A 23,403-nucleotide genomic window follows, 5' to 3' on the forward strand; every position below is an offset into this window, starting at 1 on the left:
CATTTATTTACACTTAAATTACTTGAAACCAGAATCCCTGTCTTCTATGTCGGTATTTTCTTTGTTGTCCAACACATGTGCTGGGGCATGTCATATAATTCCTGCTGACAGAACTGGTTCTACTAAGTGAGGAGGAGCTGAAAATGGAAACCAGCACTCGACTGCTATGCTTACTGAAAAAAATGTTTAATATGTTAGACGGCTCATTTTCAAAGAACCACTGAACAAACTGCTTCCCTAAAGAAGTCTTTTGTTCAGTAGTTGGCACTAAAAATGTCAGAAAGAATCAAATTTCATTTTCAATCTTCCTAGTTAGGGAGCTTGTTTCTTATCAAGCGAGGATTCTGACTTACTTAAAAGAAAGAACTTAGGAAAATAACCACAAGTCAAGGAAGCTACATTCCAACTGCAGATGATAACACAATTTATGTCACAATGTAGTCGCACTGGTATTTCTAAATTCTCAGCTGCAGATCTAGTGTATAACTAAAGTGTCTTTTTAATGAGACCCAATAAATCAGAACTATGATTACCATAATAATCTAGAAAGTTTTATCAGAGTTTTGATTTTGTCTCAATATATTAAAACATCACCTAGTCAGATTAAATGGGCAGGAAAATGAAAGGACTGGATTACTCCACATTTGAATAACATGTTTTTATTATTTCTAATAAAAATATAGGTATCTGTACCCTGATTTAATGAATAGATCAAAAGCAGTATTTAGTGATTCTAAAAGTGTAAAATATTTCAAAGACGAACTATGTTTACATGTCTTAAAATTTTACTTTTTTATGCTTAACTTCATTTATTCAGAGTGCAAAGATAATTTGTCTATCAAACTGATTACAAATTCATAATCTATCAGAATGTAAATTAATGTGACAATTAAATCTTAAAAATAAATATTGAATATAAAATATTGTCCCTAGATGCATTTTTATGTCATGTTAATTGGAGGAAGAGGGGAGGAAGAGACTTGCTTTTATTAATCTAAAGATCATAAACTGTGATTTGAAGTTCAATGATGGGGTGATAGGGACATGCTCATATTTCTCTTAGATACTGCAGAGAATTACCTAATGCCATCTGAAAGGTGGAACACTCACCAAGAAAGTATGGCATTACAGATTATAAATAAGTAATGGTTGATAAATATTTAGAACCCTGGCAATGCAAAGAAAGAGAACACATTTTGGACGACTTCTCACAGCCATTCTAGAATCACTCTACAATTAAAGTAATAGCGTGAATATAAAATTTTGATGCCCAATCAGCCCAGTAGGATTATAAAGTCTGTGTCAAAAGTACCATCTGTTCACAAGGAAGTGTGGGCCCTCACAAATCCTAAGAATTACAGTGGCATATATAATTTTGAACATCAGAGGTACCATGATAAACAACACATTTAATTTAATTTAACATTTGGTGAAAATGGTTGAAAAAAAGGCAATATGCTCATTTTATACCCCAACAATTCTCTTTTTTCTGAGAGACTGCCGTTATTCTGAGAGCAGCTAGGTCTCTCAGTATCCACCTACGTATCAATTATAAACTACCACAAAACGCAAGAATTGTCAGTAGGAATTAGCAATTGCGTATGACATGCAGTGGTTTCTAACTCTCCCCTACTGGCATCTTCATTTCTATTTTCAGTGTCTCATATGCAATATTTAAAGGATAAAATGCGCTTTGGGTGGGGGAAACTGGGTGTGCCTGCTTAAGGAGAAAGCCAGTATGCACCCTGTGGTTTGGTGCAATAATCAGAGGTGGAGAAAGTCTATTATTGGGAATGGATCCAGGAAGTTTTCAAGAGGATGAAGCTCACCATGGAGAGATCTGAGCTCACATTACATGGCAGCATTCCACTGACAACAAAGATTTAGAGAGCTTGTCCCAGTAACTCACATTCAAGAAAATCTCTCAACCCCACAGCCCCAAACATCACTTTCTTATCACTTGTTTAACAAAATATATTTCCTCTGCTCTTTTGATATCTGTGAGAGAAACCAAAGAAGTTTGAGGGAGACATCAATGTTTTAAATTTCAATAATCTGATGGTTACCAAAAAATTGAAAAAGACTAAACTAACCAAAAAGCCAGAAGCCTGTTCCTCTGTCAAGACCTGCAATTCATTCCCCCACAAGGAGAGTTTTTTCAAATGAAGCAATTTAAGCAAGGGATCAAACTGAGAGAGTGTCAGATGAAACACATCTAAGTTAGTTTCCGGGATAGTGTCATGTTGCCATAACTGAGTCCCAGTTTCACAGTACTCTGTTGATCTTCACCATTGTGATACCTAAACCAGCTGGTTTTCAATTTACTTTCGACTAACAGCTGCCTTGAGCATCTACTGAAATTACATCACAACAAAGCCACTCCCATCAATAGCATAAACTCATTTCATACCATCACAGTGATCAGTCACATAGAAAGAAACACTGAGCAGCACAGGTCTCTCTGCAGACTTGAACTCATATATTCTGAATCAATAGGACATATCACCAAACATTTGTGGTATGTGTTGGTATTTATGATCAATGTGCAGCACAGCAAAATATATGGATTGTGATAAATGTATAGAATACGAAAATATCCAAGTGCTGGATATGTCACTTTGACCTTCAAGGCAAAAATGAACAAAATAATAATAAAGTAAGAAAGAAAAGAGCAAAATAGCCCATGACCAGATGGAACAGGCTTTATGTAGTCCAGAAAAACCACTCAGCCTTTCTTCTCTCCTGACTTCTGTGATTCCACACTGCTATTTGTGAGAGAAGTAGTGACAACACCTCAGCAGACTGTCCTCTACAGTGAGTACAACCATGAAGACCATGAACTAAATATGGTACTTTTAACACTTAGCCATCCCTTTACCTAAACACTTCTGATTTCTCTTCCCTGGTCAAAAATAAAGTATTTTAACAAGCAGTTGGCTGGCCCACCCATTCTGAAAGTATACAAGGTGAAATTATATCTACAGAAACTTCTTGGCAACATTTCATATTAGCACTTTGGTCAGAGGAAACAGGTAAAAGTTCCATTCTAGTGTTCCTCTTCTAATTCTCTTCCGAGTTTTAGAATATTCCAATTCATAAAGTTTACTAAAAGGTTAAAAATAGACAAGTAACAATTTTGAAAAAATAATGTCAATTCTCGAGCAGGTTTCAAAAATAATCACAAATAGTATTAAACATAGAAACTATAGCTAAGGAAGCCTTTACACCAAAGTCAAGAAGCACTTCTGTCACAAATGCCCAAGGTCACCAACACACATATAAACATTTTTGTTGCTAAATTATGTGGTAGCAACATATAATTGAGGAATAATAAAAACTGTGTCACAGAATTCTAGAAATGGGAAGGACCTCAAAACTCATCTAGTTAAATGCTTTTCCAAATTCCTTATTTTCTTAACCTGTTTTTTCTAAACAACCTAGAGTAACATCAATATACATAAAAAAATAAAAGCAGGAGCTATGCGCCTCCTGGGCCTTCATCTCCTCAACCACAGCCAGTCTGGAAGCTCCCCCGAGGAAGACTATTTAATATCAAGAATTGTAAATAGAGAGATGATGGCAGGCTATGAGCCAGGACACAACTTGCCCAGTCTTGCTAATGGGCCTGCTGGTTCTCAAGTCAGGGTTCTTTCAGTTGCAGCATGCAACCAAAGCAAGATAATCCTAAAAGAAAAATGAGTCACTTTCTTCATACTATGCAAACTTTTAAAAACTCCAATTTCACAGTATAGCTTTGAGGACAATAGTTCAGACTTACTCTTTTCTAAATGTTTTAGCTAATGTTTCAGTATGAGGAATGTTCCAACTCACAGTTAAAGGATGTGCCTCCTGAGTATTTCTGGTCTTCCCCACAAGTTACTCGGGGAGAGAGAAAGGACACAGCCACATGTCATGCCCCCTTGTCCCACACCTGTACTTTAGAGAACACAGCACCTTGACTTTCCCTCTAACTGACTCTGTACTTGCTGTGCCAGGCCTTGGCATGCTCCATGTCCAAGTCTTAGTCTCTTACCTCATACTGCTAAGTCACTTCATCTAACAGAACTCACTGACCTTGACCCTAACTATCCTCCTCCTGGTTATCTCGCGGTCCTCACGCCTTTCCCCCTCACCCACCCTGCTTTCTTTTTCATCTTAACACTTATTACCACCTGATCTGTTTATCTCATCCCCTCCTCATCTCAAATATAAGTTATGTAAGTACTATAATAAAGACCATGTTCACTAGTTATCAAAATCAACGGCCATCAGCAGGCAGCAGGGTGCAGAAGAAGAACCTGGGTTTTGGTGAAGCCCTAGTCATATAACTAGGGTTCAATTTTCTGATTCCCAATACTTCCTAAGTCCTAGGTGTTCCTAAGGGTTTGTCTTTGGGTTTTTCTTTTTGAAGATCTACTTTGGTGGTGGGGTTGGGGGTGAGGGAAGTGGTGGAATCTTAAATGCTTTAATGATCAATTCTAGGCTAACTACTAGAAATATGATTCTGGAGACCTGAGCTCAGTTCCAATTTTCATGTTTTGTGGCCACCAACATGGTGTCCTTTCAGATGCTAAAACTTAGCATGCCCACAGCCCATTTCTAAATGTGTGGCTTACTGAGTACCTTTCCTTTAAGTATCTTAAACCATTCAAAGTAGTTATCTAATTCACTCTTACAATATCCTTATGAAGTAAGCAGGAGCAGTATGGAAATGTTTTATAAGATGGAATCCATGAAATCATGGTATCAGCGCAGGACAGAAATGGAACTCTCTTGATTTCTACTTGAAAACATTCTTAAGCTCTTCTGTCCATTTCCTTCTGTGGAAAAGGCACCTTTGGGAACACCAGTATGATGAATAGGTTGTTTGGCAATCTATAGTCACTTTTAATCTGTTATAATAAATAGTGCAACCGTCAAAAATGAAGCTGAAACATCATTGAAATTACACTGAAATAATTGAAAAATGTAACACTGCATAAATATTCAATGTATTCATTACTTTGGGGACTATCGTAATAAATTTGGTTAGAATGCAATAATAAAGAATTGAAAATTTCTATGTTTTGTAAGACTATACAAATAATATTTAATTTGCTATATACTTACATTCCAGATTAGCTAATAGTTTTTAAATATATATATTTAGAAGATTGTAAAACCAGCTTAAAGTGTGAACCCAAATGATCCCCAAAGGAACTTTCTAAAGTTAATACTACTTATTCCTGCAAATAATTAAATGTTACTAACAAGTAAGAGAAAAGTCTCCCACTCTTTCTAGTAGAAGGACTAAACTATCAGTGGAATATCCATCACCCCCCCCCCCCACCCAAAGATAATAATGAGAAACAAATAAATGGTAAAGCTGATTAACCAGATAATTCTCCGATATTCAGTCAGGTCAGCCAAGTTTTCAAGGAGTAACTCTATTATGTTGTGGGGAAATGAGCTACTTGTACATTCATTTGCTCACGCCAACATTTATTGAATGTCCACTATGTATTAGGGACTGGGCCATGTGCTTACCAGGAACCTATTTGTAGTACTGAGTTTCTAATATACCTGCAGTTAATAGTTTAATAGTCATTGCAATGCTTCATTCACCACCTCTCGAATTATTAAACTAGTTAATGTGCACATGGTCATTTATCAAGTAATACCAGTCATACTGTTAGCACTATATACATTTAAATCAAAACAAGTAAACAGCAATATCCTGACAACAGCAAGAAAGGGAATGTGGCTAAAAGACAACTTGAATTTTGTGAACCATAAAAGCTACAGTAAGCCTTTCTTACCTTCTCTATGTTCCTTAAATCCATTATATTTGCAAATCATATGACTACTATTTTCTAGAATTCTAACCAGTGGTCCTGAAAGTGTAGTCCAGCAGAATCAGCAATACCACACACCTACTGAATCAAGAATGCTGGGATCAGGAACAGCAATCTGTGTTTTCTGTGCTTAACAATTCCTCCTGGTGAGTCCCATACACAATGAAGGTTCACAATCATTGTCTCAAAATAACAAATCAGAGGTAATATAAAAAAAACAAAGTGCTCCATAATTGTGTACATAAAAGTGAAAATGCAGTTTCACTTTAAGGAAGGAGGTGCATAGGGGAGGGAAGAAGGGGAAGGGCCTAGTTAAAAAGCAAGTATTAATGACCCATGGACAAGGACCACAGGGTGGAGGTTGACTGTGGAAGTGGGGGAGAGGGATTCATGGCGGGGGGTGGCAGGAAGGGAGCAAGAACGGTGAAAATTGGGACAGCTGTAACAGAAGAACAATAAAAAAGGAAAACTATTAAAGATCATAATTTCTTTTTAACTATGGGAATAATGCTTTTAGACTGTCAATAATTAACTAAAAATTGTCATTTATTGGGCTTGGGATTAAAAATAGTTCAAAGTACATGAGTGGAGTAAGATTTGCCCAACTGACAAGATATCCATTTAAAAAATAGGAGGTATTTAAATACTTGGAATGCCCAGAATTTGAATAAAACTTTAGTGAGAAATGTAAAATCTAAATTAAAAAAAAAAAAGTTAAAAAAAAACACGTTAAAAAATTACCCACTAAGTAAATATGATTTCATAAAATATTCCTTTATATTTAAGAATATGTCATTTTAATAAATTTATAAAATAACTTGCAAGATTTACTTTCAGTAGCAGGTTCTTTAAGTTGGCCATTATAATATTTGTTTATAGGTTATCACAATGTTTTTGAATCCTAGAAGGATGAAATTAGAGGTAAAAGGAGAACCAACGGAATGTGCAGCAGCTAAAGTGTTAGTTAGCTACCAATTAAATTAAATATGAAACACGTTAAAGACAAAGCACTGAAGTTCCTTTCGTCATGTCATTTACATTAACTGACGTGCATCCATGAAATATCAGAACCGTAGCAAGTACAGTTAACAACTTGGATATTGCTATCATCTGACAAATGTTTCCAGGAGCTGTTCCAATTCCTTCACATGTGTTATGGCTCAAACTTTTAATTAGGCTGAAAAATTCCTAAGAAGGGAGGTCAAACTGGATTTTGCAAAACAGATGTGAATAGCAAAAGCTAAGAGAGGTATAAGATAGGCCTTGAGTCTTTAACACTTCTTACCAAGAATTCACATGGCATTCTTAAAACTATACATAGAAGGCCACAGAGCAGAAAGTCTCAAGGATTTGTGCCAAAAGTTTATCTTAAGACAGGGACAGCTTACTATTCTTAGCTTTTATGAATGTCTACTTTCATTCTTACCCAAACCATCTCTAACACACTGTAGAGGCTGCACCATATGTAAACAAACCTTCTGAATCTCCACCAGCACCTATTTGCATGTGAAGTTAACACAATTTTGTGAACCACCTTCTGTCTCCAACTGCACCAAGTGCCTCTAAAGGGCAACAGTTTTATGTTTGGTATGAGACTAGAAGGGCTAAGGGACTGGAAAGCAGTCTGGTGGTGGCAGAAGTTCAGCTAAAGTGACTGCAGTGATCCACCTGGAAGGTGAGTGGGGAGAATGAAGAATGCTGAAGGTGATGAGAAGACACTTCAGCATCAGACCAGATGGGACATGGAAACTGGTAAGACGTCAGGGCAAGAGCAGAGGCAGTTAACTGAAGCTAAGACATTCTGTCACAAAATTTTAAAGCTCAAAGGGACTTTAGAGACAACTGAGACTATGGCTTGGGAATGACAATTCTAGTGTCTCTGCAAGCTCTTTGGAGAGCCTGCACACTAGGATTAGGAAGATATATCAATCTCAGAAGAGACTAGAACCAGAGTTCTTATGAACCATAAGCTACAAGGCAGCAAGCTGGGTTTTAATGGTCCTAGAGTCCAGACCCTTATTTCCAGAAACCACCATCAATACCAGATACCACTTACCAGATATCTGGTAAGTTCACATCATCAGTCAGCCTAGATTTTCCCAGTCCCTAAAATATTACTGCTCTTATATAATTCCTAGGACCTAGAGATTTCAGTCTTTTAGTCTTTTAAAATCCACATGGATGGTCAACTCTTCTTCATGAATGCAGTTAAGCGAAGTAAAATAAATGGCTTTCATTTTACTCTATTTTACTTTACTAATTGCTCTCAACCTTCAGAAAAACCTCAGCTAAACCGTAAGCACGATGAAATGTGCTTTACAAATATTGTCCAGAATCTGCCTAAAGCCAACATCCATGCTCCTGAGGTACATATTTGGGAAAGCCCCTGCGTGATCATACAAGTGATCCTATAGTCTCAAAGATAAAAAAGACTGAGAAGTAAGTGGATGCCCTAGCTGGTATGGCTCAGTTGGTTGGAGCATTGTCCTGTGGACCAAGATGTTGCGGTTTTGATTTCCAGTCAGGACACATACCCAGGTTGTGGGTTCATTCCTCTGTTGGGCTGCATAAGAGAAAGGAACCAATCTATGTTTCTTTTTTTCTCCCCACTGCCTCAAAGCAATGGAAAAAGAAAAAAAGATAAAGTGGAAAGATCAAGGTCACAACCTGCATAAGGCAAGAAAACCTCACCTAGCAGATGCCGTTCATGTGCTGAGAAGATCGTATGAAAATGAATCAAAACCAACATAATTTGGATGGATTGAAATAATCATGCACCTTTTTACAAAGTTAATGAAACTTGGTTCTGTCTTCACTGAAATATTTAAATCTGCCTCTTCAACAAAACACTGAACATCAGACAGCAAGACAGAAGTGGCAAAGTCCCAGAGCATAGCTAGTTCCCCAGCAACGAAGGCACATTCATTCCGGTTCAGCTCAGGTGGCTGGACGTGTGCTGGGGAGGGATGTCAGCAGGGTATGCAAGCAGCTGTTGCATGACAACCTCAAGCAGGGAGACTTTCCAGAGCAGGCTTGGAGAAATCTATGAAGATGAACTAAAACACACCTTTGAGTAGTGTGGCATCCGTGGAATGCTGAGAAACAGAAGCACATAAGCCAACTTGGCATGAAGCAATTAGAAATAAAACAGTTCATTTTAAATGATACAGTGGATACCCAGAAAGGCCAAAAAGGCAGAGGTGCATGGCAATGAAATGTTGGGGTATTTGTTGTTTGTTTTTTTACATGAAAGGTTATCATTGGTAATGTTGCCCTTTTTGGTTACACATCTCAGAAGTCAAATAGCCCACTAGAAGCCAGAACTCAGGAGGCCCTGGGACCTGGTACAGCCAAATCAGGAATCCTGCCCCAGGGAGTATAGTGTTCGCAGAATGCTGCTGAGTCAGGATTCTTCCTTGGGGGGTTTTGAAAATGCTTGTGGTTCCTGCCAAGTACAATCTAAAACCCATCTCTTCCCAGCTCTAGCAGCTATGATAAACTTTCCTACCTCCTCGGATCTCAAACAAAGCAACGGCTCAACAAAATGCCTCCTAGTCAGAGGTAGCCTCAAGCAGCAGAGTAAAAGCAAGGAGGCTGGACATTAAGATTTGGGGTGACCCTGACTGGTGTGGTTCAGTTGATTGAGTGTTGTTCTGCAAAGTGAAAGTTTGCTGGTTCGACTCCTGGTCAGGGGACATGCCTGGGTTGTGGGCCTGGTTCCCTGTTCGAGCCCATGTGAGGGGCAACTGAGCTATGTTTCTTTCTCACATCAATGATTCTCTCTCCCTCTCTCTTCCTCCCTCCCTTACCCTCTTTCCACAAATAAATAGGTAAAATCTTAAAAAAAAAGATTTGGGGGTCAGTCATAACCCTCAGGTGCACATTCTGTCCAAAACAGCAATTCTGACAAAGAATGACTAAAGGCACAATTGTCATAGTTGCTCAGAACATAAGTACCTTTTCATTAGTCTATGCCCTCTTGCAGATACCTACATCCCTCTGAATTTCTTTCCCTCTCATACTGGAATCTAAAATGTTCTCTTAGAGGAAACTTTTCTAATTAACAGAAGAATGGAAATGACTTCTCACAGTAGACTACCCTTACAATCTCTTCACCAATATACAAACTTCCATGGCCTGTTAAAAATATTAAAAATGTATTTAACACATGAGATTGATTTACAGATTTATACTGCAAAGTATGAAAAGACAGGGATGCCTCCATTCCACTTCTGTTATAAGAAGTCTATCTTTCCCCACTTACAAACAGAACATAAGTATTAACACAAAATCCTCATAAAATTGCCCAGATCACAAAAGAACATTATCTTTAATTAAAACTGGTCAAGGATTGTTTTTACCATTACTTCCTATACAACTTTATAAATACTACCAAATATCAAAGGCATTTTGTAGAGGAAAAAACAAAGATGAGTGGAAAGATTAAAAATCAAGATCTCTGGATACATTTATTGATCTATGTGTGGGGCACCATGCCCAGTATCATGCAAAACAGAACAGCGAATCAGAGGCTAATGCTGACTTTAAAGAAATTAAGTTCAGAAGTAAATAATAAGACATATGGCCATATACACACTGTTAAAAAGCATCTGAGGTAATTAAAAGAGGTACAAAGTGGGAAATGGCATGTATATGCACATGTGTGCAGGAGGAAGGAGGGTACTGGAGATCAGGAACATCTTTGTGAAAGAAATACCTGAGCAGGGCCTTGAAGGGTACAAAGCACTTCAACAGTGAGTAAAGAAATGGGAAGAAGATTCGAGGCAGAGTGAAAAGCACAGCCAGAAAGAATGGAGACAACATGCTGTAGATGTGTATAGAGATAATGATCATTCCATTTTGATTGAATGACAAGATTCCTGAATGGGGATAACGTAAAATCCCGGGAAATGCAAGGATGACTGTAGGCCAAGAAGTCTGACCCTGCATGAGGGGCATCAGGGCTCCAATGGAAAAATCTAAATGGAAGAGTAATGTCATGACCTTTGTTTCAGGAAGACCACTTTAGCTATACCCTGTTAGTCTGACTGGAAAGAAGAGGGGACAGGAGGTTATCCCAGAATTTCAGGCAGGAAGAAAAATAGAAGTGGGAATTACACTGAGAATGTAGGTTTCAGAAGTATTACAGAAATAAGTCAAACAAGTGAGTTAATAAGATAATAACTGGATGGACATGGGGACAAGGGAAGGAGAAAAATCAAAGATGAGTTATAGTTTTATGTCTGTTATCAAAATGAAACTAGGGAAAACAGGAGGAAGAACCAATGCTAGGAGCTCAGTTTGGCTACACCAGGGTTACAAGTCTGGTAGTTCACTCTTACAGAGAAGGCCAGCAGAAAAATTGTAAGGACTAGTCTGGAATCACAACTTCATCTACAGCTACAGGCTGCTTTTGTTTGGCTTAGGCTCAGGCCCCAAAGTGACAAGAGAAGTTGCAGTCCAGGGTGCCCTGGGAGGGCACCACAGGAGAGTTACCTCAACCTCATGGATGCTGACAAAGACTCCATGGCTGATGCCATAGACTCTGACTTGGAGGTACATCCATGAAAAAAATGGAGGCTATTCCCATCTGCAAGATTATATTTTTCCATGGCATTGCTGCCAATAACTGCATTTTCTGTTGCTCAGGGAAACAAAATATCTATATATAGAAGATTTTTGTGTCTTTTTGCTATAGAACTCAGGTTTTAGTGAGGATGAGTTATCTTTATTTCTTTTTGCTATTATGCATGTTTACCAAACAACAAAAACATATTTTTAAGGCAACAATGACTATTTATGAATGATTAATAACAGACCTTGACTGGTATAATCAACAAGGTTGTCATTACTGGCAGTTGGGATGATTGCTTTCTCTACAGAAGCAACTGAGCTGACTGTGGGCCTTCACACTTGCTACTGTGCTACAGGGGCGTGCACTGTTCTGTAGGTTAGGACGTTCTAGCTTACTGCAGAAAAGATAGCACTGCTAAAAATAGAGTAATTAGGAAACAAGCAAGCAAGATTACTTTGCAATGATTACTCATGAATGTAAAATATATTAAATTACCTTTTATACTGTACGTAAAAATGCCAAAAACTTATTATTGAGGATGACGTTCATGACTACATCCTCTAGCATTAGTATAATAATTAGAACTTTCTAACATTTCTGGCAGATTACAACCTCTCTTTCTAGTAAATGTGATACTACTGTGCATAGCAATAGAATCAGAAATTGCAAATTCAAGTGTGGAAAGGTGATACTTTGTTCAATTCATGAATCCTACTTCCTAACTCCCATTCTCCATTGTCTTTGTGCTTTAGTATCCTTCATTTTATTCAGTAAGTCTGAGAAAAAAATCTATGAAATAAGGGTAGCATATTACTTGGTCCAAGTATTACATTTTTCCCCCCATAAATAGTTGACTTTGTTTCTAACCAAGTGTATGAAGAATAAGTACTAAGACAATGGCATGATTTGTAACACATCAGGAAGTCAGGCCATGGAGCTTTCAAACTGTAGTAGGGGTAAGTGGTGCTGTGCTCTGCCACTCACAACAAATACAAATTTTCCTTCAGAGCAGTGGACATATGCCCAATTATCCTTCAGGATCATGAGAACACTGACCTCTGCTATTCTAACTTAAATACAGACATGTGTTAAATGTTATCTGGCCAAAACTCAGTGGTGTTACGGTTTCTCTAGAGCTAGAGACACAACGGGGTCATAAGGAAATAACTTCTCTTAGGAATAAGCTAGGAAACTGAGCAAAGGTGAGTCAGTGGCATGCCTCATTGATAGAGGTACAGAATGGGAGAGGCTACTCAGCAGGAGGGCTGTTGGGCCAGCTCTGGGTTTAACATGGAGGCTTTACTGAAATACTCTCCCCTTGGGTTGGTGGTTGTGTAACCTCATGCAATGCATGCATCTACAGTGCTAAAGGGGCCTTTTTTAATTAAAAAAAGTCCAATGGGTCATTTAGTCTTACATATTGAAAAGGAAGCTTCATGAGCTTTCCCAATTAATTACCACAATAAATTACTCAAACATGTGGGTAATCTAAAGTAATTATAATTTCAGACCCCTACCCCAGCCTCGTTCATGCAGAGTACTTTATTGTTCTTACTGTATATGCTTCCATACTTATGTTGGACTCAGGAGCACAGAACTGAAGTATTATCTCCATGGTTCCTTGGCCTCAATCTGTGGGTGATAAGGGGAGCTGTGCTCTCTTTTGTGGTCATAGACAGTGTAATGTCACCATCAACAGCTGTGCTGCAGAAAGCCATGTCTGGTGAGGAGAGGCAGAGCAACTGGATCTCCCCACATCTCCCACCTCCAAAGAAAAAAAAACACTCATCATCTTCCCACTGCAATCACAGGGGCAACAACCCTATCTGAACAAGAGGAGCAGAAGTGTCTATAAATCAAAGCAGACCACAGTCAGTTCTAGATAACCTAAGAGTGCCCTACCAACTTATCTTCATGGTTTAATGCTATGGGATCCCCAGACATTAGAGGAAGCATCCTGAAGAAATGACTATACAGTCACCGCCAGCATAATAAATCGGATCCCCAATGATTACAACCACTAGAGGAATGCTGAAAGGGAAAATGAGGCCCAAGAAACAAAATTACTTTTCACAACACAGTTAACATTTTTGAAACGCTATGTAAAACCAGTGACACGATAAATGTTGACTCTTTTAAAGCATTTCACAACAAAAATTCTGAAGCAAATTACCAAAATATAAGAGTTCATCATGAGAATGTAGTAAAGACCGTAAAAATGCTTTTTACATCTGGGTAGATTTTTTTTGCCCATTTCAAATGACCTTGCAACTTCTAATGTTATGTTCACATTCATTTAAAAACATGCAGAAAGCTGTGCAATTCAGAATACCCCCATGTGGTCCAATCCTCACATTGCCTCAAGGCAATCATCCATTCATTGTACACTGGCTTTTTCTCGTCCTCATTCTCTTTCTGCCATACTCCATACATGTTTACAGTACTCATAAAACATCAGATGAATCTCTGAGTTTTACCTCACAGGTAATATTTGTTGATCTGTTTGGGGCAGAGAGGCTGATGACCATACACTGAGAAAGCAATGCTTACTGAGATTTAAAGAACTGAAACAGTATTTGAAACATGATGTCTGGCTTGCATCTCATCTGTGAAAAGTTAATGCTGTAATAGCAACATCAGCAGCCATCCATTAAATATTTCCTATATGAGTCAGACAGTGCTGAGCACTTTACAAATATTATATCATTTAATCTTCAAGACAAAACTGAGTTATATTATCCCTGTTTCACTGTTAAGAACACAGAAGCAAGGAAGTAAAATAACGTGCCTAAAGGTCACACATCTAACAAGTGACAGTCTGTATTCAAGCCCAAGCCTACCTGACTTCTAAGCTCTTAATCACCACACTGTAAATTTCCAGAAAAACTGGGAGACCATTTTCTAAAGCCACATTTTAAAAAATTGTAAGACCTTTTTAAAAGAGGTAACTTCTTCGTCAGTATTTTCTGCATGTGGTTTATATCTAGCACCAGGCAAAGAAAACCAAGGGAATAAAAAGGAGTAGGAAATGCAGACGAGGGAAAGGGAACTTGGAGCTATAAACTAGGCAAAGAGCCAAAAGAAAGAAAGGGCACTCAAAAATGTAGCCCAACTCAGAGTGGCAAAAGTTAGCCTATCACTGTAGCCATTTAAAAAATATATTTAAAGTGATACAATTTACCACATTGAAAGGTTAAACATTAATACATATACCTCTCCTTTTATTTTTAACATATGACTACTTTAATGGCTACATAGAGGTTTACTGCATGATATATTAACATATTTAGATTTATAGTTTTTAATACTCTAAACAACTCAGCTGAAAACAATTTCTGTCCATGTGAGTGATTACTGCCTTACAACATATTAGAACTTGTAGAACAAATGCACCTTTTTTGATTTTTTAAGGCTGTTGATGCCTACTGCCAAATTCCTCAACAGCAGAGTTCTGGCAATGTGAATTCAACTATCTGACCTTCATCAGTATGGGGGTGCGGGAGGGGGGGAGTCCTAGCATTTTCAGACTTTCTCAGTCTTAAAAAAAGTACAATAGTGTTTTAACTGTTTTCTTTTATTACCACAAATGTAGAAGTTTAAAAAACAGAATAATCATTTATTTAACCTCATTGTGCTAAAAAGGAAATCTCCACAAAACCTGAGAGTTAGGAATTATCCTCACTTCATTGGAAAATAAATAGATTCAAAAGAGTTAAAATATTTCCAAGTTTATAGAAGCAAATAGCAACACTATAATTTCTAGCTGGTTTTTAATAAATGTTTACTTACAAATTACCACATTTTGCCATGTATAATGTGCTCCCACGTTCAGACCCAAACTTTCAGGAAAAAAAACCCTTCCGTTTTAATTTTTTAATTCAACTTTGTGGCATCATCTACTTTACCGTGTGGATAAAAACTGGCATCATATATATATCTTATTCTGTGGATAACAACACGCCACTCTTCATTTCATTTCATTGACTCACTGGCTGAAACTGCTTTCATTGCAATTTCATTGTAAGAACAAAACTGGTTATCATATTCCAGGGTATTATTTTGCATAAGGATATCATTAATGCTTTCTAGATTTACACTTTTAACACAGAAGCATAAACAAAAGAACTAAAAACATTTACACAGATATGGAATTAGTACTAGCCATGTATAATGTGCATCCTTATTTTTCCCCTCAAAAATCTGGGCAAAAAAAAGTACACATTATACATGGCACAATATGGTAAAAGAAATGTGAGATGCCCTTTATTGATAATAAAAATAGTACCTTGAAAAAGTCTTTGCAGTTGGTTCATTGCTTTTTAGAGAGGAAGGGTGAGAGAGAAACATCGATGGGAGAGAGAAGAATTGTTTGGTTGCCTTTCATAGGAGCATGGGGGTCAGAAATACATGAACCAGGGATCCCACATGCCCAACCTACACTGAACCTGCAACGTAGGTATGTGCCCTGACTGGAAACCAAACTGCAACCTTTTGGTTATGGGACAAAGCTCCTACCAACTAAGCCACACCAGTCATGGCAACTGGTTTAGGAAATTTCATATTAAAATTTCTAAATAAAAAAGAAATAACTGAATAATGAAAGTAACCCACTATCACACATTAAACAATTTTTTCTGTAACTGTCTAGTTCAAATACTTTATTTCAAAACAAATCATCCTTACTGTTATTAGTCATCACTTCAGACATATCAGGTTCATAACTTGCTCATCTACTTTCAAATAACTAAGGTATGTTTTAAAATTACTTATTCACACTATTGCAAATTACTTTCTAGTTCACAGTATGTTTTTGGCACAGATGATATTTCCACCGAATTTCAGGTAAGACTATAAAGGGTCACTTTTTTTTTTACTACTAAGAAATATTTCTGGTTTAAACTGAGCTATTTTCCCCTTCCACAGTTTAAAAACAACAACACAATTTTAATACTAAGGTGAAATAACTTTAAGAATGCACATGATGAAAATATATAACTGCCCTGGGTAGTGTGGGCCAGTGGATTGAACCAAAGGATTGCTCATTTGATTCCCAGTCAGGGCACATGGCTGGGTTACAGGCCAGGTCCCCTGGGGGGGGTGTCTGAAAGGCAACCACACACTGATGTTTCTCTGTCTCTTTTTCCCTCCCATTCCCCCTCTCTAAAAATAAATAAATAAATAAAATCTTAAAATATATATATATAACCTATTGTCCTAAAGTGCTGAAAACAGCAACATGCCTACAGTAGAATAATAGATGAGCATCTGGAGTTGAAGTATGAGAAATACACTAAGAGTAAACACCTTTTCCCCTTCATCAGGGAATCATTTGAAACAGTGGTCCCCAACCTTTCTGGCACCAGGGACTGGTTTTGTGGAAGACAATTTTTCCATGGACCCAGGTGGGAGGGATAGTTTCAGGATGATTCAAGCCCATTACATTTATTGTGTACTTTATTTCCATTACTATTACATTGTAATATATAACAAAATAATGATACAACTCACCATAATGCAGAAGCAGTGGGAGCCCTGAGCTTGTTTTCCTGAAACTAGATGGTCCCATCTAGGGTGATGGGAGACAGTGTGTTACTTATGTCCAGTCTACTCTGTAATCTCGTTTTGGTTGCTGTCACTGCAGAAAACTCTGCTTCCAAAGACAGGATGTTAGAAATAGAAGGTTTTTCAGTGCTTTTGTGGCAATCTCGGTACATTCCACCTTAACTTTAATCCAGAACATATGGAGATTTGAAGTTGTCTCAAACATACTTTTAAGGCCACCATCATTTGCGATCTCAAGTAGTTGGTCCTCTTCTAGCACGGACAAAGTCAGTTCACCTGGTTTATTCACAAATGGGCCTCGGATCCATTCCTTCCTAGTTTGGAAGTCTTTTCTGGTTGGGAAGTAATTCTCAAACTCTTTTGAAAGCTGATAGATTATCACACACCAGCTGGGAGGAAGAAGGCCCTTGCTCAGTTTCTTTCAAAATCTCTGCTAATGTTTGAAACATGTCAAATATCCCAATGTTCACTCATCGCCCCCATAATTCCAGTTTGGCTTTGAATGCAGCCACTTTATCTGCCAACTTGAACACATTGTGGTTTTCCCTTGAAGAGACAGATTGAGTTCGTTGAGCAGGTTGAATATGTCACACAAGTAAGCAAGTTTTGTGACCCATTCTGTGTCACTGAAATGTGCTGCCAGTGGTGACTTTTTCTAAAACAAATCTCTGGAGTGGCTCTCATTACTCAAAAACTCTGGTCAGTCATCTACCTTTAGAAAGCCATCTCACTTCTGTGTATAAGAGAAGACATGTGTGCTTTGCATCCATCTCCTCACAGAGCTGGGTGTGAACAGACGTGAGTTAAGGGCACGTACTTTAATGCGGTTGATAATTTTAATCACGTCCTGCAAAATGTTAGTTCAGGTGAAGTTTTTTGGCCAGCCAGCATTTCTCTATGGATGTCATAGTATGGAGACTCATATTCATAAGCGACTCTTTGACCCGAGTGTTGAAACAAGAAAGCTGTCCAGTCATGGCAGCCAATCTATCCACGCATACACTGACACAAAATGATCAATTCAGGTTCCTGATACGTAATCATTCAAAGACTTGAATAGCTCTCTAGCTGTGGTGTTCGTGGGCAACAAAAATGCACATAACATATCCTCATGCACATCCTCCTGAAAAATATATTGCAGAAAAACAAGCATTGTTGCCTTGTTGTCACCATTGGTAGACTTGTCAACCTGGATTATACACCACAGTGACTCACTAATCTTCTCTAATACTTGTGCCTCAATATCCTCTGCTATTTCACCAATTCGTCTAGTTATGGTGCTAGCTGAAAGAGAAACACATGCCACCTTTTGAACTGCAGCTTCTCCTAAAAGTTCACAACAAATGTCCTTAGCAGCAGGCAGGGTCAACTCCTCACCAATGGTAAAGGGCTTCTCAGCTTTAGCAACGCGGTTAGCCACTAAGAATGATGTTGTCAAAGTAGACACATTTGATGAAGTGGTGGTCTTCAGTAATTGCTTCTGTTCATGTTCACGTTTTTTTTTCTTTTGCAAAACTCCAAAGGCTTGTCTTTTAATGCAGGGTGTTTGGTCACCATGTGACAAAGCAGTTTTGAAGGCTTTGCTGGATAGCTGGCCGCCACATTATACAAAACAGGCTTGGAGAATGTGAATCATCTGTTGCAATGAACCTGTAATTTAAGTAGGAATCTTGGTCTTTTAAATGCAGCTTTCTTTTTGTTGGCAGTCTTATAGTCTTCTGCTGTATCATCATTGGGTCTCTCCCCTTTTCAAAGAAGCTCTCCAGCAGCGTTTGTTTACTTATTTTAGCTAGGGTTAGCTTGTGGGCTTACTGAAACTGTTGACTGAGACAAGTGCACAGTGTAGGAAAAAGAAGGGTAAATAAAATAATGGGTGGGCTATGGGTGGGCTATGTGTGGACTAAAATAAATATCCGATTCTGACTTTAAGCCTGCCACTAGATGCAGCTGTACAATTGAAGCACATCAACTCACTTGCCACTCACTGATTTTGCTATGAGTCCGCAAGTAACAGACTTATTATGGTCCCTGTGCAGTCAAACCTCTCTCCTAATCATAATCTGTATTTGTAGCAGCTCCCCAGCACTAGCATCACCACCTCAGCTCCACCTCAGATCATCAGGTATTAGATTGTCATAAGGAGCATGCAACCTAGATCTCTCATATGTGCAGTTCACAGTAGGGTTTGTGCTCGTATGCAAATACCTCAGCTGATCTGATAGGTGGAGCTCAGAAGGCAATATGAGTGATGGGGAATGGCTGTAAACGCAGATGAAGCTTCACTAGCTAGCTGGCCACTCACCTCCTGCTGTGTGGCCCAGTTCCTAATAGGCCATAGACCAGTATCTAAGAAAATGGAAAAATTAGGGAAATATTTATACTGGAGGAAAAAAAAACCTTGTATAAAGACCAGTGACTAGTTGGCTCACTGATAAATAATATTTAATAATCAAAATAAAGCAAATAATGAATAGAGATTTAATTTTTAAATGTGACATATAAATATTAAGAAAAGTGGAAAGAGAAGAAAGGGGTATAAGACATTTACACTTAAATAATTATTAGATGATGTCTAATATCTGTGATTCAAAAAAATACTATAACCATGTTATTTAAAAACAGATGAATATCAGAAAAAAACAGCAAACAACTGAAAGTATATGAGGCAAGTGGGATCAAAGGACTATTTATTATATGCCTTTTGGTATTATTTGACTTTAACTACTTGTATATTACTTATAACTGTTTTTAAAATTTGAAACAGTAACATTAAAAATCGTTTGGTAAATACATATTAAGTATGGAGAAACTAGAATGCTATGTATAAAGACTGTTTATGCAGCCTGATCCCATATCAGTAAAGAATGAAGGCCAAAATGTTGCTTCTAAGTGCTGAAATTTTGGAGAGTCTACCCTTTTTATTATTGCATATTTTCTATTGTAAATATAAATAACACTTTTATTATAGGAGAAAAGGTAACTTAAGAAAATAAACAGGAGGAAAATAGTCAGCTGAAAACAGAACTTAAGAAATGGAAGCCAGAAAGATAAAAGGAGATACACACACACACACACACACACACACACACACACACACACACACAATTATACCCTATTAGCAAGGAAGAAATTTCACCAAGGAATGGGTAGGCAATGGTGTCAAGTGCTGCTTGGGCAAGATGCTATGTGGAAAACTTTCATCAGGGGACTGACTTTCTTCACAAGCAAGGCCTGAGCAGAGCAATGGGAGGAAAACAGCAGGCTGTAGGGAGCTGAGCAGAGAACAGGGACTGAGGAAGCGGAGGTGGCTTATTCTGAGTTGGTATTTCCCATATCCTGACTTCAACCACCTATGACAGGTAAGGCACTCTCACCATTTAAAGCCCAACAGTATTTTTATAAGTACCCATTAAAAAGTGAGTATCTGTGATAGGTTCTTTCAAAGTTTATGAAAAATATATATAATTTATTTATGTAGGTTTTTTAACCCCCTCAAAAAATTCCAATAAATGCTTGCCCTTGAATATATCAGTTTTGTTTTCCCTCTGAAGAGTTTTTAAAATTTGATTTGCCAACTATGTCTGTTATCACAGAGGTACCAGAAGCCTAGCAGGGAAAAAAAGCCAGACAACTAATGCTCTAAATCCCCATGCTCACAGTGGCACCAACCAATCTGCTGGCACAGTAACTATTCATAAGCTAAATTCACACATATTGGCTACAGCTATACCAATTTCACCCTTCAAAAATCCTAGGTAGATACCATCTGGTATTAATTATTTGCACACCCTTAAACTGACGAAAAATAGTTTGCATAAATCCAATTGTTTTATCTAGTATCTCTTATATGCCTATTTAAAAATGAAATTAGAGGACAAGGTTTCCCCTAATTGTTTCCTTAATAATGACCAGCAGGTAAAGAAAAATGGTTTATCTTGTTAGTTATTTTTCCAAAGAAGGTTGATAATGGGGTGGGGTAAGGAGGGCTGTGGCCAGGGATTTAGAGCCATCAGCCCTAGAGCAAGGCCTGAGAAATCCAGACTCCCCTCACCCATTATAATGTCTTCCTCCTATATCTTGCTAATGTTTTGGTAGATGTTTTTGTCATATATACTTTTGTTTTATTTGATAAATATAACTTTACAAATTATCTCTCCTGATTCCAAATGGCAAGAAAACTTTATAAGCCACATTTGGCTTTGTAAGCCACATGAATAACGCACGGCTTAAATGCAGTAGTAGAATTTAGTTTCTGATACTCTGACATTCAAAATAAAAGGTTAATAAACTCTGAACCTGAGAGGGAAAAGACTCTTGGCAAAGAACCATCTGCCTTCATCCAGCTAATGCTAAGGCACAAGGCCAAGGGTCAGGGGAACCAACGTTTTGAGCGCCAGACACCAGAAACACATTAGAGTATAGAAGAAGGTTCCAGGGATGCCAGAGGAACTCCAGGTGGGGGGGGGGGGGGGTAGTGGGGGTATGGGATACAAGACATTCAGTGTAGAGAAAGGGACACATAACGTTTTCACCTAACAGGAATTTTTAGCTTCAGAAAACTTTGTCAAAGGTACAAGCTCAAAAAGATTAAGATAGTCTAATCACATTAAAACTGACTTCATGACTTTAAGAAGTATAAACTCTAGAAAGTCACTATAAATAATAATTCTAAAAGAGCTCAGATATGTGAATATCCAATCACAGAATAATGGAAGAATTAAGATGGTACATAAATTTCATACCCAAAATAATATGATTTCTGAAGGAAAGAAATAATTTCCCTGTACCTGGATGGAACTTTTTTTTGTTTTAAATAAAACTTAATTTAAAAGCAAAGTATTAGATTTCTAGATGTAGAGGAAGTAAACTGAAGAGATTTATCAAGAGCAGTGCCTTGGAGAGCTCTCCTTTCACCAGGCTCCAGCTTGGGTTGCTGTCCTTCCCATGGTGGGACACTGGCTTCTGACTTTGCTTTCTCGCCTCCAATGGCCTTAGAGTGGAGGCAATGGGCCAGGAGGGCAGAAGTCAGACTGGGTTGACCCTGGGAGCTGGATGAGCTTCCAGGGCTCTCTCAGCAGGTGAGAAATTGGTCTGCAGCTTGGCCTAGGGGCCATAGTGTGGAGGATTCTTCTGTGCCCCCCATATGAGTTCTGCAGGGGGATGGACTCCTGTGGACCTAAGGCTGGAGTGGCACTGGTACCCTGAGGTGGCCTGGAGACACCCCTAGCCCCTCGTACAAGAGCAAGGCAGGAGCCAGGGTGAAGAGCAAATCTGAGGAGACCTCCCCCAAGCCCTGGGCTGGCCTGCCTGGGGCTGTGAAGCTGGACAAGGGGAAAGTGGAGCCAAACCACAAGGACATGAGAGCTCTGCAGAAAGACCTGGAGCAATCTGCCAAGCTCCTGAAGCAGAAGAGGATCACCCTGCTATATACGCAGACCAATGTGAGACTAATCTTGGGGGTTCTCTTTGGAAAGGTGTTGAGCTGAACAACCACCTGCCACTTCAAGGCTCTGCAGCTCAGTCTGAAGAACACGTGTAAGCTGCAGCCCCTGCCATGGGTGGAGGAAGCTGACAACAACCAGAATCTACAGGAGATATACAAAACAGAGACCTTTGTGCAGGCCTGAAAGAGAAAGCAAACGAGTATCAAGAAATGAGTCAGGCGCAACCTGGAGAGCATGTTCCAGTAGTGCCCAAAGCCCATCCTGCAGCAGATCAGCCACAATACCCAGAAGCTTGGGCTGGAGAAGGACCTAATTCAGAGTGTGGGTCTGCAACAGTCACCAGAGGGCAAACAATCAAGCAGTGACTATTCTCAACAAGAGGATTTTGAGGCTTCCAGGTTTCTGTTCTCAGGGAGAACAGTATCCTTTCCTTGGCACCACGGCACCGGCACCGTTGTTAGTACCCCAGGTAAAGGGGACTCTCACTTCACTTGGCTGTAGTTCTTGGTCCTTTCCCTTGAGGGAGAAATCTTTCCCTCTGTGTCTGTCACTACTCAGAGCTCTCCCATGCATTCAAACTGAGGTGCCTACCCTTCCCAGGAAAGGGTGGAGTTAGGGAAAAGAACCTGAGAATTGTTCCAGGTCTTCGGGATTCAGTTCTTCCTTTGCCAATGAGCTGGGAACACAATCGGTGAAGGGCAGGGAGTTAGGGATACTCTTGATTTTAATCCCCACATTACTTATCACTTTGATCTTAAATAAAGAAGCCTGGGACACAGCAGGGAGATTAAAAAAAAAAGATTCATCAAAACCCTCAAGTTTGACTTCAAGAACCACAGAGAAGAGAAAATAATGGCTCAGAATGACATAACTTGTTCTCCAAGATCACTAAGGTAGTCAACAGGAATGAAGGCAAGCCTTCTTTGGAAGGCACAGTGGCTTGCTCCCCTGTTCCTACCTGTTTCCAGATATCCTTTGGACAGCTCTT

At 38.7% G+C, this 23,403-nt stretch overlaps 1 protein-coding gene and 1 pseudogene across 13 annotated transcripts in view; one reads left to right on the plus strand and one right to left on the minus strand.

Annotated features, from left to right (window-relative positions):
* PKP4 (plakophilin 4) overlaps positions 1–23,403 on the minus strand; it is a 254,638-nt gene that overhangs the window by 198,854 nt on the left and 32,381 nt on the right. The gene's annotated exons all lie outside the window — the stretch shown is intronic.
* Positions 7,523–22,510, plus strand: LOC123817657 (annotated as a pseudogene).

This window comes from Phyllostomus hastatus, unplaced genomic scaffold (assembly GCF_019186645.2).
Source record: "Phyllostomus hastatus isolate PE091 unplaced genomic scaffold, TTU_PhHast_1.1 phas_contig_1, whole genome shotgun sequence".
Taxonomy (NCBI): Eukaryota; Metazoa; Chordata; class Mammalia; order Chiroptera; family Phyllostomidae; genus Phyllostomus; species Phyllostomus hastatus.